Consider the following 16,570-nt stretch of genomic DNA (forward strand, 5'->3'; position numbering starts at 1 on the left):
CTAGTTTATTAAAAAAAAAAAAAAACAGATTTCTCAATTCTCACTGTAACTACGCTTTTTTTTTCCCCATAGTTGTACACTAGTAAGGCCAGACACTGCCAACTGGAAACCAAAGTTGGCCCCATGGAGAGTGATGGGTGCTTTTAAACAAAAGCAAATAAAAAACATTCATGTGTTCAATTTTATGGACTGTTAAAACCTAATGTCAGAGCTTGAATTTAACCCTAAAAGCAGGTCATTAGTGTAGCGCAAGTCCGCATCCTATGGGGTCTGCTGTGTGAACAGTCTATCTGTTCTCTATTTGAGTTACATTCCTTTCACCTTTAATGCACTGTGTGAAATCTATAGGTCTATATTCAGCTTGTAAACATAAAATTACATACTAGTTTATCATCTCTGGATTATAAAAAGGCATCCAACTATTAAGAGACTAAACAAGCCCAGATTCAAATCAGCACAAATATTCAGTACTCCAATTTCTCTTCAAACTCCCAGAGTTTGTACTGACCTTCTGCTAAACAACAACTTACACTCACATCAAATGGGTACAGTCCTCAGAGTGTAAAAGTGCAATTAAAGTAAAATCTACAGCAGCTTTGCCCAATAGAGCTTTCTGCTAGATTAAAATTTATTTAAATTAAATTTAACAATCATTTCCTCAGTCACAGTAGCCATATTTCAAGTGCTAAACAGCCACATGTGGCTAGTGTCTACTATACTGAACAGCATGGGTCTACAAGCAAAGATTTTTCTCTACGATCTATTATTCCTCAGTAGAGCTTCAAGCGCTTCCTGGGGGTAAGGGTGAGAGGAAAACTAAGCAGGCAACTGCCACTTTTCTTACATTTTGAGATTCTGCATAATGGTGCTGCTGTTATTATTTGAAGGGCCTTCTTTCTGGTTGCTGTTATGTGCTTTAGATTTGAAAACTGGTTTAAAGCAGAAATGGACAATGCACAAACCTCAGGCCAAAGCAGGACCCTCCCTATACCTAAAACATTGTATAAAGAAAAGTTTAACTGACCAGCTTACATGAACTACAGCCTAACCTCCTATCTATAAAGTAAAAGGTTGGTCTTAATGTGGAAAATTTGCATTCACTGCCACAGACAGAGCATCTCCAGTCAACAAAAAAGTTTCCATAGTTCATTCAAATCAAGGGAGAAAGCCCATGGGCCTGCCCAGCTTCCGTTGCACCATTTATCAGGAGTTTATTCTGTGAACTTTGAAAACCAGATTTACCACCCCACATTTTGTAATGAAGGATGTGATTAAGACGGAGCATTTCCTTAATATTTACAAGCCCTTAACCATTATCTCTTTATACAATTTTTGGAAAAAGCTGAAGTAGCATATGCAAACGTATTTTATCTTAAACAGGCAAATTACAAGATTACACATTTACTATGCTGCTTCCTCAGAGTCTTTGAATAGAAAGGCTCAACATAATGAACCCAGTTATTCTTCCTTACTAACTGAATACATTAAACCTGAAATTATGCCCTCCCCTCTAAAAGAGAAGGGAGGTCAGGGTAGGACACTCTAGATGAAGGAAATGCAGGTTTTTCAGATGCAAATTGAGCATGTGTACTGAAGAGATCAAAACTAAAGTCTGTGTACACTTACTTTCCATTGCTCTAATCTTGAGCCCAAAGTAATCCCAATATTTTGAAAAATGACAGAACTACCTGGAACTATTGATGACAAATTTTAATGAGAATTAATCACTTTCAGATTTCTGTTTTCTGAAAAGCACAAACCTTAAGACAGATTGAAGTAACAGGGCACCTGTCCTAACAGTGTGGCTCACTTACATCTAAGAGGAACCCATATACTCCGGAATGTAAGACAAGTGTGTAAATCACAATTACCTTACATACATACAAGCCAAAATTATTTCTGGCTATTTAGCCAAAACAGAGGCAGTGTCCAAATCCATCTGCCTGGCAAATTTACATTCTCTATGTGAAAGTACTGAAACTGAAGCTCAGAGCTATCCTTGACATACTTATCTATAATCAGCATTGAAAGACGTCCTAGCTGAACACATCTCAATTATACCAATCTGGAGAAATGATCAAAATTCATCAGACATAAGCAATATGCCTAAACTGTGTATTACTAAACAAAAAAGACTAGACCACTTTTGAACCACTGGTTAAAAAAAAAGTCCTTTTAAAAAAAAAAAGCTAAGGCTACCTACAAATTACAAGGTCACCAACTAATATTTGATGGAGTAGATGGTTTAGAAACTAACCCTCAGATAGGAAGGCGAAGCATCCAAAAAAAACTATCAAGCTTAATACTGGACAGAAGTCACATACAAGAAGAAGTAAGCCCTCAACAGACCAGCCACCTATTCACACTTGTTCAGTCCTAGAAACCCCTAAGCACACCTAAAGCCTGAGTGAAAAGTTTTACATGACACTCCTGCAGACTGACAAAAAGAAGGACTTATTCTGAAGAAAAGGTGTGGCATGGGGTACTACACCACTTAGATCAGCTTTCTTTATTACCGGCCTAGCACGAAAGGCTTTTCAGTCTGGAATCACAGCACTCTGAATGGCGAAACAAATGAAAAACACCCTGGTCAGAGTAGGCAACTTTCAGGAAATAAGTCACTACCTATAGAACAATGTTCTACCCCTTTAAGAAAATTTGTTAATTATCCTGAATAACAATCTAAGGTATATTATGTAGATTATTGTGCCCTTTAAAATTTTTTCCCAAATATGATTTAAGCTAATTGATGAACATTCATTACTACGCTTTCAAGTCTGGTCCTGCACTTAATGGTCCCAGACATGCTGGTTAGGCTCTGAGTATTTGTTTTCGTGTTATCTCCATTATCCTCACCAGGCTGTTACGTGTTTTTCCTTACAATAGACAGACTTAACAGTTCCCCATCCTCCTCCCCCACCCCCGGCTAGACTCCCCCAAACCTCCCACATTACCCACAATCTACTTGTCTCTAATCTACTGTGGGTTTAAAAGCCAGAAAACTTTGCTCGTTAGAAACATTTGAAATAAACGTGAACATGTTCTAACTAAGGGTGGCAATGGCTCTCGGATGACTACAGCTGTAAGATGTAAGGATTTGGACAATTTGGCTACCTTAGGCCTTTTCGCTAGTGTCTGTTCCTCAAACTCATTTTATAATAGGTCAAGGATAAAAGAGTTGGAAAATCATCTGGATTAGAAAGAAAACAACTGAAAGCTACAACCAGAGGAGAACAAAAGAGATCATGTGAGAAGACCCTCAGGTCTGAGGCTCTACTCTAAGTACTTTAATCACGATCAATGATGTGATCTTTGTAATAATCTTAAGAGGTAGGTGTTATTACCTCCATTTTCAGTCAGAAAACCAAGGCTCAGGAGTAATTTGCCCAACACATTAACTGAGGAACTGACTGTAAGCCTAGGTCTCTCTGCTTCCAAAGCCCATGGCCTTTCCACTACACAAGAGTGCAACCCAATCCTTATTCTCGCTTTAGCTAATTGTATTTACACTTTATTTCTGATTCGTTCATTGGAACCTGACTGATTCAGGTTTGCTTTCCTTCCCTAACCAGTTTCTATAACTAAAAGGCAATGGATAATCAAACAGTGGCCAAATTAGGCTTAGATCGGCAAGAGTTCATCTGCTCAGCAACTAATGTGTCTGAAAGACTGGCTATATCTTCAGTTTGTACAGATTATGCAAATATGATGACAAGTATCTCCACCATCACATACACTAACTGTGCCCAGTGACAATATGGGTTAACACTCGACACCTTCCCTAATGCTGACCTCTACATTCAAACGAAAGCAATGTAAGCATACTTTAGAAACTAGCTCAGTCATGTATTACAATCCCCCTCAATTTGCACACTAACATGAATTTCTTACTCTAAACACTGGAGGACAGGGCAAGGAGATATGAAGACTTCCTACTTTTCTAATGCCATTAAAGGTCTGGGATATATTTATTCCCTGTTACTTTACTGCCTAGTCCAGAGCCTGACACACAGCAAAATGCTATTTTACTGCTGGTTAAATGAATAAACGCTGCTTGTTCAATAAATACAAATTATTTATTGCATAAATGTGTAACCTCTCCTGAACTAGTTTTGAAACCTCTGTATTTCACATTTTCTAACATGCCTTTGCAATACTTAGTGGAAAACATCTTTTCTCTTACAGAAACTAAGAGCTTAAAAATGGTTCCTCTGCTCCCATCAAAAGACATGCCCCTCTCCATCCTCTAAAAATGACTCTTGTCCCAAGAATATGAATAAGCCTCCATCTGCCAGACTGCACTAAATACAGCTTTTATATGCATTACAAAAACACCTGTATAAAAAAGCTGCTACAAAACGAGGCCTTAGAAGTCCTCAAGTACAAAAACAACAGAATCAAAACCAAGTAAGAATAAGGAGAGCTTTCAGACCTTTATGAAAGTCAAAACTGAAAATATCTGCAAAATGTAAAAATTCAATAGGTCTTTGATCAGCAGGTTATGTAAACTGTTTTTCACTCACATATTTTCCACAATGTGAAGTAACAAGATTATAGCAACATATTTGCAATATTTATAATAGGAAATTGAAAAGAGGACTTTTGTCATCTTGAAGTAGAAACCACATTTGTTCCTGGGTAAGAGATTTTCTGCTGAAATATACAAAGCTATCCCCAAATTCCAACTTAAGAGTTAAAACACATACCAAGCCTGACAACCACAAACAACAGGAAATTACTCTGCACAGTTTCTTACAAGACTATTATTTCATGAACCTTACAGATTGTGCAGCGATTTGAACACTTACGGCTAGGTCCAGGTGAGTAACAACCTTGAAAAACCAAACTTTTGTTGAACACCTACAATGTGAAATCACTTTAGAAGGTACAGCTACAAAGTACAAAAATTAAGTTCTAACAGCAATTTCTTACTAAAACAAACCCAGAAATGGATGTTTCCAATCATTACATTATTATACAGGCCAATGAACTATTTTAAACTCAATTAATTTTAACATGAGTATAAGTGGATACTCACCCTAGAAATGCCCACAGACTTGAACTACTCTTATTTACTACCACAACTAATTTTATGGTGAAAAAAAAAAAAAAAAGACTTAGGAATTTTAAAAATAAATCAGTGTTACTTTCTGATTTTAATACGTTTGCTAAGTGACCTTTTGGTGGATAAAATTCTATCAATATCCTATACGGCTTTTTTTTTAAGGCAAATGAAAAAAGAATTCTCAAATCATGATACATTTATGAAATCCATTTTACATTATTTCTTCCATCTCTGTATATATTTGCTTCACTTATTTATTCATTCACATTAAAACTCAAATTTCATGTAACTATTTGCCTTACACATCTGTGTAAGGAAAACTTTTCTATTTTAAACGGGTCAAAACTAGAACAAAAGCTACTGTATTTTCAGAGTAACCGAAAATTTATTATCTTCTTAGTCTCAAGGAAAACAGCTTACAATCAGTGAAGGTTCAATTCATATGAAATCAGAAGAGAGAAAATGAAAAGGAACTAAGATTATTTAAAAGAAATTCAGAATTCTGGAAATTAATCAAATTTCAGGGACCATTTTTGAAAAGATGTAATTAATCCAAGTAAGTTTGTGTGATCACTTACTTCACCTGCGTCGTTTTATAAGTTTAAAACACCAAAATCTAGGATACTCCAAACTCTTAACAAACAAGAAATGACTTACGGAGAAAATACTATTTCCAAATTCGTCTTACCTGGAAACGCTTTTTAAAGGTTTAGTTGACAACAAAGTGGTAGGATTTAGCTTTTAAAGGGACAAGAGGAAGGAATAACAAAACCGACCTAAGTAATGTTCTTCTTTTGTTCAGGATCAAAAGGATACCACAACCACAAAAGGGTTAAATAAGTAAGAGACAAAAGTACCTAACCCAGCCCAAGAGCAGTATCCCTCAGGAGAGAACAAAACAATTGAAGTTGCAGATCTGAAAACCAAGTTTGAAATACATGAAATCAATTAGCGTGCTCTCTAAAGGCGTGTAATAAAAACTAATAGGCTGCGCTCACAGGGCAACTTTCACAAGTGAGTAGAGAAGGATCTGCACAGAGTATGAGACGTGTGCGTGTTTATACGAGAGTACACACAAGCGATTCTGAACCCCAAAACCAGAATGGTTAACAAAGGTTACAGAACCAAAAAAAAAAAAAAAAAGTGGAAGCAAAGTATCTCACGCTCCTAACTCGGCTTCCCAACGACTCCCGAAACCAGAGCTCTGTCCCTCTGGCTTTGAAAATCAGAACCACAAACTACAGTGTGTGTTCTCGGCGGAGGGGACGGGCCACAGCCGGCCCCCGCCCCGGGCGCGCGGGCGGGCTGGCAGCTCCCGGCGCCGACCCCGTCCCTCCGGCTACCCCGCCCCGCGATCCCGCACCCCGAGGGCCCGGCGCCCCGCGGCCCCGACCTCGCCACACCCCAGCCCCGGGTCCCCGAGGCCATGTGACGCGGCCAGCCTCGCGGACCCGGGCCCCACACCGCCGCACCCCAGCCCCGAGGGCCCGCCGGGCGCCGCGGCGTTACCTGGACCGAGGCTCCGGGTCCCGCCCCGTCAGAGCCGGGGGTCCGGGACCTTTTGTTCCTTCCTCTTCCGAATGGGATGAGGGGCTGGGAGGGGAAAGGGGAATGGGCGATTGGAGGCGGAACTGAAAACACTCTCGCGGCCGCCCGGCCTCCCGCCCCGCCCCGCCCCCCAGTCGGAGTCCGGCCCGCGGCCCCGGCTTACGGGGAGGGAGCGCGGGCCCGGCCGCCGCCCGCGGGAAGGAGGGGGTGGGGACGCGCGTCCCGCCGCTGCCCCTCCTCCCCTCAAGCGCGCACCCGCCTCGCCCCCACCCCGGGCGGCCGGGACCGCTGAGCCCTCGCCCGCCGCGCCCGCCGGCCCACCTCCGCTTCCGCCCTGCGCCCTCCGCCGCCGGCCGCAGCGGCGCGGCGCACCCACCTCCGGGCGGCTCGCTCGGCGCTCGCTGGCTGCTGGCTGGGAGCTGCTCCTCCGCCGCCGCGGCCGCGCGGTAGACCCGCCTCCCACCCCGGGCCGCGAGCCCCGCCGATTCGTCGGCGCAGCCCCGGGGCTGGCACCCTGCCGCCCGCTGATTGGAGCCCCCGGCCGCCCGTTAGGGCGCGAGGCACGCCGGCCGAGCGCAGCGCTCGGCGCGCACGGAAGACGGGGCGAGCGGAGGAGGGAAGGAAGGAGGCCGAGCGCCCGAGAAGGGCCGTGGCGCGAGCGGGGCTCGGAGAGTCGCGGGCCACTACCTCCCCACCTCCTTTCCCTTCGGACGCCCCGCCCTCCCGGCCGGACCGGCGGCGGTCGCAGCCAATCAGCGCGTGGGGTGCTCGGGGTGTGAGCCGCGCGTCGGGGGCCTCGAATCGGAAGGGAGACGTCGCTCGCTGATTGGTCCCGCCTCCCCCGTAGAGCGTGAGGCGAGGCGCGGCCGGGCGGGCGGTCAGGCGGGCGGCGGGGCGGCGGAGGACGAGGTGGGGTGGGACGCCCGCGGTTCCGGTTGGCTTCGTCTCCGGCACGCTTCCACGAGAGGCTCTGGGAAGGGGAGGGGAAGGCACGTAACCTGCTGGTCTAGCGGCCACCCATTCCTCATTACCTTGGCCCTGGTCCCCCTCCCGGTCTCTCTCCAGAGCCATTGGGTGGGGCCTGTCGAGGGCCGCCGCCTCGCCCACCTTCCATAGTCAAGCCGGGAGTGGATAAGTGCTCATTCCCGGGGAGGCCCCGGGGACCGGACAAGCCAGGGGCAGAAGAGGGTTCTGCAGAAGCCGGGGTACCAGACCCACACTGGGCGCGCCCGTATGTGAATAAGTGGGCGGGGCCCTCGTGGTGGTAAACGGGGGCGGGGTGCGAGATGTAAATAAGCCCTGGGCGGAGATCTTTTCTGAGCCTTAGGGCCTGGGAAGGGGATGCCAGGTATTTTTCTTTAACCGAGTCCTCAGTTCTGCCTTCGTTGAGATGGTGCCGTTTATGCATGCTCTGAATGATTCTTGTGAAGGCTAAAGTATAAGTGCCTGGCACGATGACCCTTAATTGCTGAGTTATCGTCCTTTCTCATTTCTGCACTGTTCAGGCAATGCTCTTAGGCCCCAACATCACGCGTCTGCAGTACAAGCCGCTAAGCTGCTGGCTGCCCAAAGCTGGTGGGGTCATAACCGCACTTATGTAACTTTATCGCTTTTGCCTTTCGGACACCCGTCATCTGCTGAAACACTGAACCCAACTAATCACATCAAGCATTTTATTAAGCACCTACAATGTTAGGCAGGGAGCACCATAGAACTAAAGTTAAAAAGAAACTTAGGTCTCACGTAGTTGGTGGCAGAGACAAGACTAGAACAGAGTTTTCTGGGTTCACTGTCCAGCACTCCTTCTCATGTACTCCATACTTCGTGGATTTAACAGGGGACTCAAGATAAAGCGTCACTACCAATTCAAATCAGTAAGCAGGAAGTACCAAACGACCATTTCAAACAGTAAGAGTGCTTAAAATATACTCTTTCTTTTCAGAAGTGAAGGCTTCCCTGAGGAGAGTGCCTTCAGTTGGACCTGGAGAGAGATTTGGCCATCCTCTGAGTCTTACAGGTTTTCTAAATATCCTTTAAAAACTCCTTCATTTCCACCATCTTGCTCCTCAAACTTGGAAATACTTTTCTCATCCAAAGTTTGTGATGAAGAGAGTAAACCCTGGAGTTAGGCAGATTGTATTTGTGAATGCAGCTGTGCGCCAACTTTGTAACCTTTGGCAATTGAAACTCACCTGCAATGATAGCTACTTAAATATAGTTGGGTGCTGATTAAATAAAATATGTATATGAAAATGAATAGCACAGGGCTTTGAAATTAAAAGAGAAGCAGTAATTGTGATCCTCTCTTCCCTTCTGTTGCCTACAAGCACGAATGCTAAAATGAACCTACTGAGAAGAAATTCTTCCTTCAGAAGTGTCCCTCCAGGAGGGTGTCTCCCATGTCAGTTTAGAGGCAGCTCTACTCACCCTTCTAAAAATAGCTTCTGAAGGAGATCCAGGAAGCCAATTGGTGGAGCTGTTTCACCTCCTAAGATTTCTCTTTCCACTTCTTAGAGCCATCAGGGAGGATGGTCTGGGGCAAAGATTGTTCCATTGAGAAGTTGGAAGGCTGTTTATGATTTTTTGGTCCTTCTTCCTGCTAACACAAGCCAACGATTTTAATATGGAATGGCCTATAGAAAGCCACCCTTAGTCACACAAATATTTTCTCATATGTAACCAGGGTATGCATTTGAGTGTCCATTTTGGGTTAGTAGAAGTCAAAAAAGAAGCAGATCTAGCTGGAATTCCAGAAGAACCTGTTCCCAGGGAGTTAGATACTTTGAGGGGCACATTAATCCAGTGGATAATGTGATTGAGGTCTAAGTTAGACCATCTCTCCAAAGCGTCAGACTTTGGGTCCCTAACTTTTCCAGTTAGGAAGCCTTCCAGGATCTGTAAGATTGAGGAAAGGGGAGGAAAGGCAATCTGGCTACCAATGCAGTCCCCAAAAAGCTTAGAAAAGGAGCATGCCTAGTGTCCCCTCAGCTAGAAATTCATCTAAGCCAAAGTGGGTCAAGACAGAAACTGAAGGCAGATGGAGCAGGGATTGCCGTGGCAACAATCAACTTGGAAATCCACTCGGGTACCTCAAGACTTATCAGTAGGTCCCTATTGTATAAATTATATTGAGTAAGTCTTATTTTTATGAGGCTAGACACCAAGTTTAACCCTTCATTATGCATGATGTTGAAAAACCAAAATCAATTCAGAATCCATTTAAAAGTAGTAAAATGTATTGGAAAGACACATAAAGAAAATGGTAATGGTGGTTGCTTCAGAAAGAGAACCTTGAAGTCAAGAGTGGAAAATTTTAATTTTATTAATTCTTCTGTAGTTTGAGTTTAAAATATATACATATGTGTGTGTGTGTGTATGTATCTTTTTTTTTTTTTTCAGAAGATACAACTCATATTCCATCTTTACTCTGCTAAATCTATGAAGCCCTTCATGGTTACTCCAGCCCAAAGGAATCACTCACCTATGAGTTTTTTTCTCATGGTCAGAATTATTTACATTCCACGACTCTGCTTTGATTAATGTCTTGATCTGTTAGTTTAGTCTTGAGCAATTTTTTAACTTCTCATGTATGTGTTTTGTCTGTCCATTTAGATTGTAAATTCCTGAAGGACAAGGACAATGTCTTGTTCTCAGTTGTTTTCCCACACCCTAAGATAAAAAAAACACCACGTAATTGAAGAAATGTGAAATGCAGCATTTGCATAGCAGAAGAAGGCTGTATATGTGTCAGGTCTGCAAGCATTCTACACAACTTTGCCCCATCTTTCCAGTTTGTAGTTGCCTTCAATACAATTATTGAGTATCTTGTGACCATCTGATCTCTATATTTGCTCATCCTCTTGGAACTAAGTTGCAGGGAACATTATATTTTAAAGATCCAGTTATTTGCGACTGAAAGGACACTGATTAAGTGAGGTAATCTAAGTAAAAATTGTAAAGAGCAAATGTGTGGGGTTACTTTTGTTGTAAATGATAAAGAAGAAACCCAACACCAGCTGGATTTTTATCTTAATACAATGAAATTTCATATTTTAAATGAACTCATGTTGAAGATGTGTACACCTGCCTCTACAAACATACACACACACAGAATCCTCATTCACATGCTAATTTTTATTAATAATTAAAAACATTTAACATCTGATGGGAAATGCTGGAGGCAAGAATAAAGCAGATACAAGACAAAAGATTAATTTCAGCAAGTATTTATCAGGTATCTGTTATGTGCCTATCATAAAAGCATTGGTTGATCATGGTGGGTAATTCTCATTCCATGGCCAAAATCATTCAAGAAAACAAAGCATGCAAGAAAGGTTTTTTTTGTTTTTTTGTTGTTTTTGTTTCTTTAGATTTAAAGAGAATGAGATTGGGAGAGAAGTTGGCTCTGGTATAGAGAAAAACATTTGGAGAAAAACAAGTTATTTTTCTCATCATTCTCCAGGCATCTGATAATTAATATTTCTTTACATTTAAAAGCATAAAGAATCATTTGATAGTTTATCATTGGATAGCTAATCTAATGATTGTTCAAACATTACCTGGAAAATTGCAATACAATTCCAATGCAATGAGCACTCCCATAAAGGCATTTAAACAGTATCTGAAATCTACATATTTTGGAAAAAACTAAACAGGGGCCAGTATCTAAACCCTGGAAGAACAATGGACAAATTTTTTAAAGTTCTGTTGTGAAGGGGATAATTCAGTAGTCATATGTCAACAATAAGACCTTATGCCTTGTTTATAATTGTCTGTGTGACAATATTGACCGAGCCAGGCTGCTGCTAGGCAGGATAAGCATGAAGCTATAATACTCTTGGAAAATTTCAAGCATATTAGCATAATTGCTCTGATGAAGACTAAAGAGCTTATTTAACATAACTGACGAGGGTAGACAATAGAGGCATAATCAGTGTCCTAATGATTGCATTAATAAGCCCCAATTGTTTGTCCTTACTGTAAACAGTCCTCAGCTATGAAAAAGACATTTTGCCAAAAGAGTCTGACAGTTGTGTTAGATGATGAGTCGCCAGGATGTAATGAATGATGGGAGAGAGCTGATTACTGTTGGGTCATAAAGACTTCAGAAGTCTTTCAAGAGGTGAATTATATAGCTCTGTAGAAGTTTCTTATCAGCTCCTCCTTGCCTTCGTACAATAATGGAGCCGGATCAATGCTCTTACTCTGCAGATAAGGAAACCGAGAGCCAGGCTTTTCCAAAGTCCTATGGCCACTTAGCGCCAGGGGTTATACATACAGTGTCTACCTCTCCTGCTCGGACACTGCCTGCTGACCCTCTTACCTGTCCCTGGTCTATTCCCTCACCCATGCCTTTGCCACCCTCTTCAATCTCCCTTTTCTCTTCTATGCATACGTCCTGACCAACTATTTTGCAGTGAAAATAGGGGCAAATTTCCTCTCCACACCTAAACCCCAACCCCAGACAAATATGTCTGTCTCCCAGTCTGTTCACCCAGCCATTTCCTGTGGGTGACCAGCTCCTCCTCTTGGGGAAGTCTTTCGCTTCTACCCATCCTCTGTTCCCTTGACCACCCAGTCTACATTAGAACCACCGCCCTCCACACCAGTCACACTGTCATATCACCTTTTAAAATTTGTCTTCAAAACGCTTATCATTATCTGGACTTACCATGTTCATTTGTTTCTGTACTGATTTATCATTTGTCACTTCTTCCTATCGAATGTAAGCTCTATAAGAACAGGAAACATGTCTGTTTTGTTTGCCGGAGCATCGCCACTCAAGCATGTCTATTTTGTTCACCATCTTATCCCTGATTCAAGCATACATGGAGGCACTCAATACATATTTTTGAATGGATGAATAATTTTCCCTCAAATTCACTCAAACTCAAAGCATGTGAAAACTGAAATCATCTCCTGTCTTCCTCTCTGGATGTGTTCTAGCCCAGTCCCCGAGAAAACAGAGCCTGATGCGAGGATGCTGATGCTTGATTTAAGAGATACTATCCCAGGGCAGGGACAGGGGAAAGGCAAGGAAGCCTGGGAAGCAGTGCATAGTGCTGCATTACTGGGCTGAACACTGCTTCATGACGAGCCCTGAGGAGATGCAGCCAGTCCCTTGACAGGTACAACCAGTTGACCAGACAGACACTATGGAGGAATCATGCCTTGGAACAATCTGAGGAAGGGAGGAATTTTATCTTTATGTCTCCTGTCTCCGCTTGGTCAAAGCTTGATTCCACAGGGAGCAAACTTTCCCATACTTACCAGTTTTGCTATCCGTATTATTTAATAGCCATTTAGAAAGCCAGATCCCTCCCTGCCCTGGAGTCCAGAAGAGATGGAAAGAAACTACTGGTATGTGTCTGGTCTGCCTTGGGCAGTCAGACCACACCCTAAGTCACTCATGGTGGCAGCTGAGTCAGAGCAAGAGACCCAGAAAATCGAAGACACATAAACAGGGCCTAACATAGAGCTGTTGTCACCACAGCAAAGGTAGGAGCAGGTCTGCCTCATTCACTGCATTGTACCCAGCACCTCCCACAATGAGTCGCTAATTAAATTTTTGTTGAAGGAGTAGTTGCATGCATACATGACGTCACCATCTCTGCCTTATTTAAGACAAAACCTTGAAGTCATGCATGATCTTCCTTCTTTCTTAATTCCTGTGTATCAAAATGAGGACAAAAATTCCTCTCAGCTCTCTCTCCGTAATACATCGCAGACCCAGTTCCTCTTGCCCAAAGCTCACTCCCTTGATTCAGACCTTCAGTATCTTTCAGTGGAATGATTGCTGGAGCCCCTTAACTGGTCTTCCCATCTGTAGTCTTGCTGTCCTCCAGTTCATTCTCCTTCTTGATTCCTTTTTTTAATAGCATATTTTCTAAATGCAAATCTGATAATGTCACTATCTTGGTTAAATTGATAGAGGTTTTTTTTTAAGGTAGAATCAAAAATCTTTAGCATAACCTAAAAGATCCTTCATGATCTGTCCTAGGCTAGTCTCTCTAGCTTTACACCTCACCGCCCCCCACCTTGCGCTTATACCCGAGCCAGACTGAATTCCTGACATTTTCCCAGTGCACCGTGCTCTCTCATTGCTCAATGCCTACGCTGTGCTCTTTGTTCTGCCTGGAATGCATTTGTGCCTGAGGAACCTCTACTCATACTTCAAAATACTGTCTCCATGTAGCCCCATTCATCCACTGATCAATCCATCCATCTACCCACTCACGCATCCAGTATTCATTGTAACAGTCAGGTTTTTTGTTGCAAGCAGCAGAAGGAACTGACATTGCCGACTTGAGAAAAGAGATTTTGTGAAAGAATATTGGGTGGCTGACAATATTTCTGGGAAGTCTGCAGAAACAGGCTCAGACAGTAAGCAAGAACAAGGAAGCCTGGGCAGCAGCTGGGATCACAACCAATATCACAGCAAACACATTGAGGGAGGTCACCACCACCACTCAAAACGGGATACCTCAGCTTACCTTCCGGTTCCGTGGCACTGGACACAGGTACCACCCACCCCTGGCACTCCCAGCTCTGTTGCTCTGGAAACCGGATGTCACTGCAGTGCCCATTACTGCCACCAGAGAGGATTCTCCACCAAACCTACGTTGCATTACGGGAGCTCCCTCTTTGAAGCTTGTGGCAAATCCATTAGGTTTACTAAGCTTAACGTGTTCCTTGCGCTAGTTGTTGGTAGGTGTGGCAAAGTACGGAGCTGACATTTTTTGACTTCTATGTAGTAATTGGGATCTGCTTCTTTCCAGCAAGGACTAGATAATCCCACCCAAAAAGGAAAGAGGGTCAGATTTGGGGGATCCCCCAAATGACAAATGTCCACTATGTTCTCAGATTTGCTCAACAAATAAATTTACATCTGCCCGTGCCAGGTTGTCTTTGAGGCACTAGGGATACAGAAATGATTGTGGTGACTGCACCCACTGTGATGTATGGTCAAAAAGACAGAAAATATCAAGTGTTGGCAAGGATGGAGAGAAATCAATGAGAGGAATATAAAATGGTGGACTTTGGAAAACAGTCTGAAGTTCCTCAAAAGAGATTAAAGAGTAACCATATGATCCAACAGTTCCACTCCTAGGGTACCCCCAAGAGAAATGGCAGCATGTGCCCAAAATCTTACCGACAATCATTCAGAGCAGCATTATTCATAAAAGCCAAAAAAGTGGAAACAGCTGAAGTGCCCATCAACTGATGAATGGACAAAGACCCTACAATGCAATATTATTTGGCTATGAAAAGGAATGACATTCAGAGGCATGCTACCACATGGATGAACCTTGAAAACATTATGCTAAGTGAAAGAAGCCAGTCACGTTGATAGGAAACATCCAGCATAGGCAAATCTACACAGACAGAAGGTAGTGGTTGGCCAGGTCTGAGAGTGGAGGGGGCTCGGACTGGGAGGATTGCTAATGGATACAGAGTTCCTTGTTGGAGTAATAAAAATACTCTAAAATTAAATTGTGGTGTTAATTGTATAAATCTATGAATACTAAAAACTATTGCATACTTCAAATGAGTGAATTGTGCAGTACGTGAATCATGCCTCTATAAAGCTTTTAAAAAAAAAAAAATTAGATAGAAAGCCTCTCTTTCCTCAAGTAGCTGACATGCTTGTGGGACAGCAAACAACCAGGAAACCATACAACTTCAACTAATGGTTAAGCCTCGTCCTCACTCTGACCTCTTCTTTCTTTATTCCTGGAGGGGGAACAGGTCCCCTTCTCCCCAACACAGCACTTTCTATACTTTTTTATCGCCTTTCTCTGAAAAATGGCACCCTTGAGATAGGGTGTGTCTCTTTGAACTTCGAGTCAACAGGGCTAGATACAGTGCCTGGCTTGTAGAGGACTTGTAATAATCGTTTGTTGAATGGTGAATAAATGACAGAGCCAGGACTGGAATGCGGGTGTTCTACCTCCCCCAACCACACCGGTGCCTGGAATGAAGACTCCCCAAATCGGACAGCTAGCAGGAGAGGTCTCCACAAAACTAATTGTGCTTTCACAAGCTGTCAGTTTCCAGGTATGTGTTCACATTTTACACCACAAACGTAATTTTGCTGTTTCCTTCCTCATTATGCTGTGTCCTTTGAATACTTTGTACTCACCTCATTTACCTCTTTCTCCCTTCAGTTCATCATGCTGTGGCAGCTCAGCTGGCATCTTTAGCATCTCGTAATTGAGACTCAATCATTGGCAGGTCAACCATAAGTGGGGCTTCCTGGGTGTGCACACAGGGGTTCAAAGGGCCAGATTTTAGAGATCTGATTTTTCACTTACCAAGAAGCACCAACTAGAACTATAACCAGTAAAGATTATGTAGAAAATTAATTTTTTCCACAGTCAACTGAGGTATAACTTTTCAACAAATGTTCTCTACTGCTTTTCAAAAACAGCTTTGTTGAGATATTCACAAACCATGCAATTTGCCCATTTAAACTGCACAGTTCAATGTTTTTTAGTATATTCACAGAGCTGTGCAGCCATCATCACAATCTAAGTTTCAAAGATTTCATCACCTCCAAAATAAACCTCATACCATTAGCAGTCACTCCCCTTTCTCTCTTCACTCACCTCAACCCTACCAACCATTAATCTAGTTTTTTGCCTTTATAGATTTTCCTGTTATAGATGTCTCATGTAAATGGAATTATCCAGTACATGGCCTCTTGTGACTGGCTTCTTTAAGTTAGCATAATGTTTTCAAGGTTCATCCATGTGGCAGCATGCCTCAGAAATTCATTCCTTTTCGTGGGCAAATAATATTCAATTGTATGGGATGGGTATGCCACACTTTGTTTATTCATTCATTCATCACTTGATGGGCATTTAAGTTGTTTCCACTTTTTTGGCTCTGAAGAATAATGCTGCTATGAACATTATATAAATTTTTCTACTACTTTATAGATCATAACTTTATTCT

The 16,570-nt window shown here is 42.8% G+C and overlaps 1 protein-coding gene and 1 long non-coding RNA gene across 6 annotated transcripts in view; one reads left to right on the top strand and one right to left on the bottom strand.

Annotated features, from left to right (window-relative positions):
• Positions 1 to 7,286, bottom strand: part of SMAD2 (SMAD family member 2) — a 70,454-nt gene extending 63,168 nt beyond the window's left edge. For 2 of the 5 annotated variants that reach the window (XM_064480323.1, XM_031441960.2), the window contains exons 1-2: positions 6,990 to 7,286; positions 6,575 to 6,658 (exon numbers count right to left, since the gene is read on the bottom strand). The gene's annotated coding sequence lies outside the window, so the exon portion shown is untranslated. Of the gene's footprint in view, positions 1 to 6,574; positions 6,659 to 6,934; positions 6,954 to 6,989 lie in introns of those variants that run through there. The other 3 variants (XM_031441961.2, XM_031441962.2, XM_064480322.1) reach the window with 3 other exon arrangements.
• A 247-nt stretch (positions 7,287 to 7,533) lies between these two features.
• LOC105097588 (uncharacterized) lies at positions 7,534 to 10,543 on the top strand. The gene is made up of 4 exons (XR_837960.3): positions 7,534 to 7,844; positions 8,556 to 8,630; positions 10,013 to 10,114; positions 10,226 to 10,543. It is a non-coding gene; the product is annotated as an uncharacterized LOC105097588 (long non-coding RNA).
• The last annotated feature ends 6,027 nt before the right edge of the window (positions 10,544 to 16,570 follow it).

This window comes from Camelus dromedarius, chromosome 28 (assembly GCF_036321535.1).
Source record: "Camelus dromedarius isolate mCamDro1 chromosome 28, mCamDro1.pat, whole genome shotgun sequence".
In the NCBI taxonomy this organism is placed as follows: Eukaryota; Metazoa; Chordata; class Mammalia; order Artiodactyla; family Camelidae; genus Camelus; species Camelus dromedarius.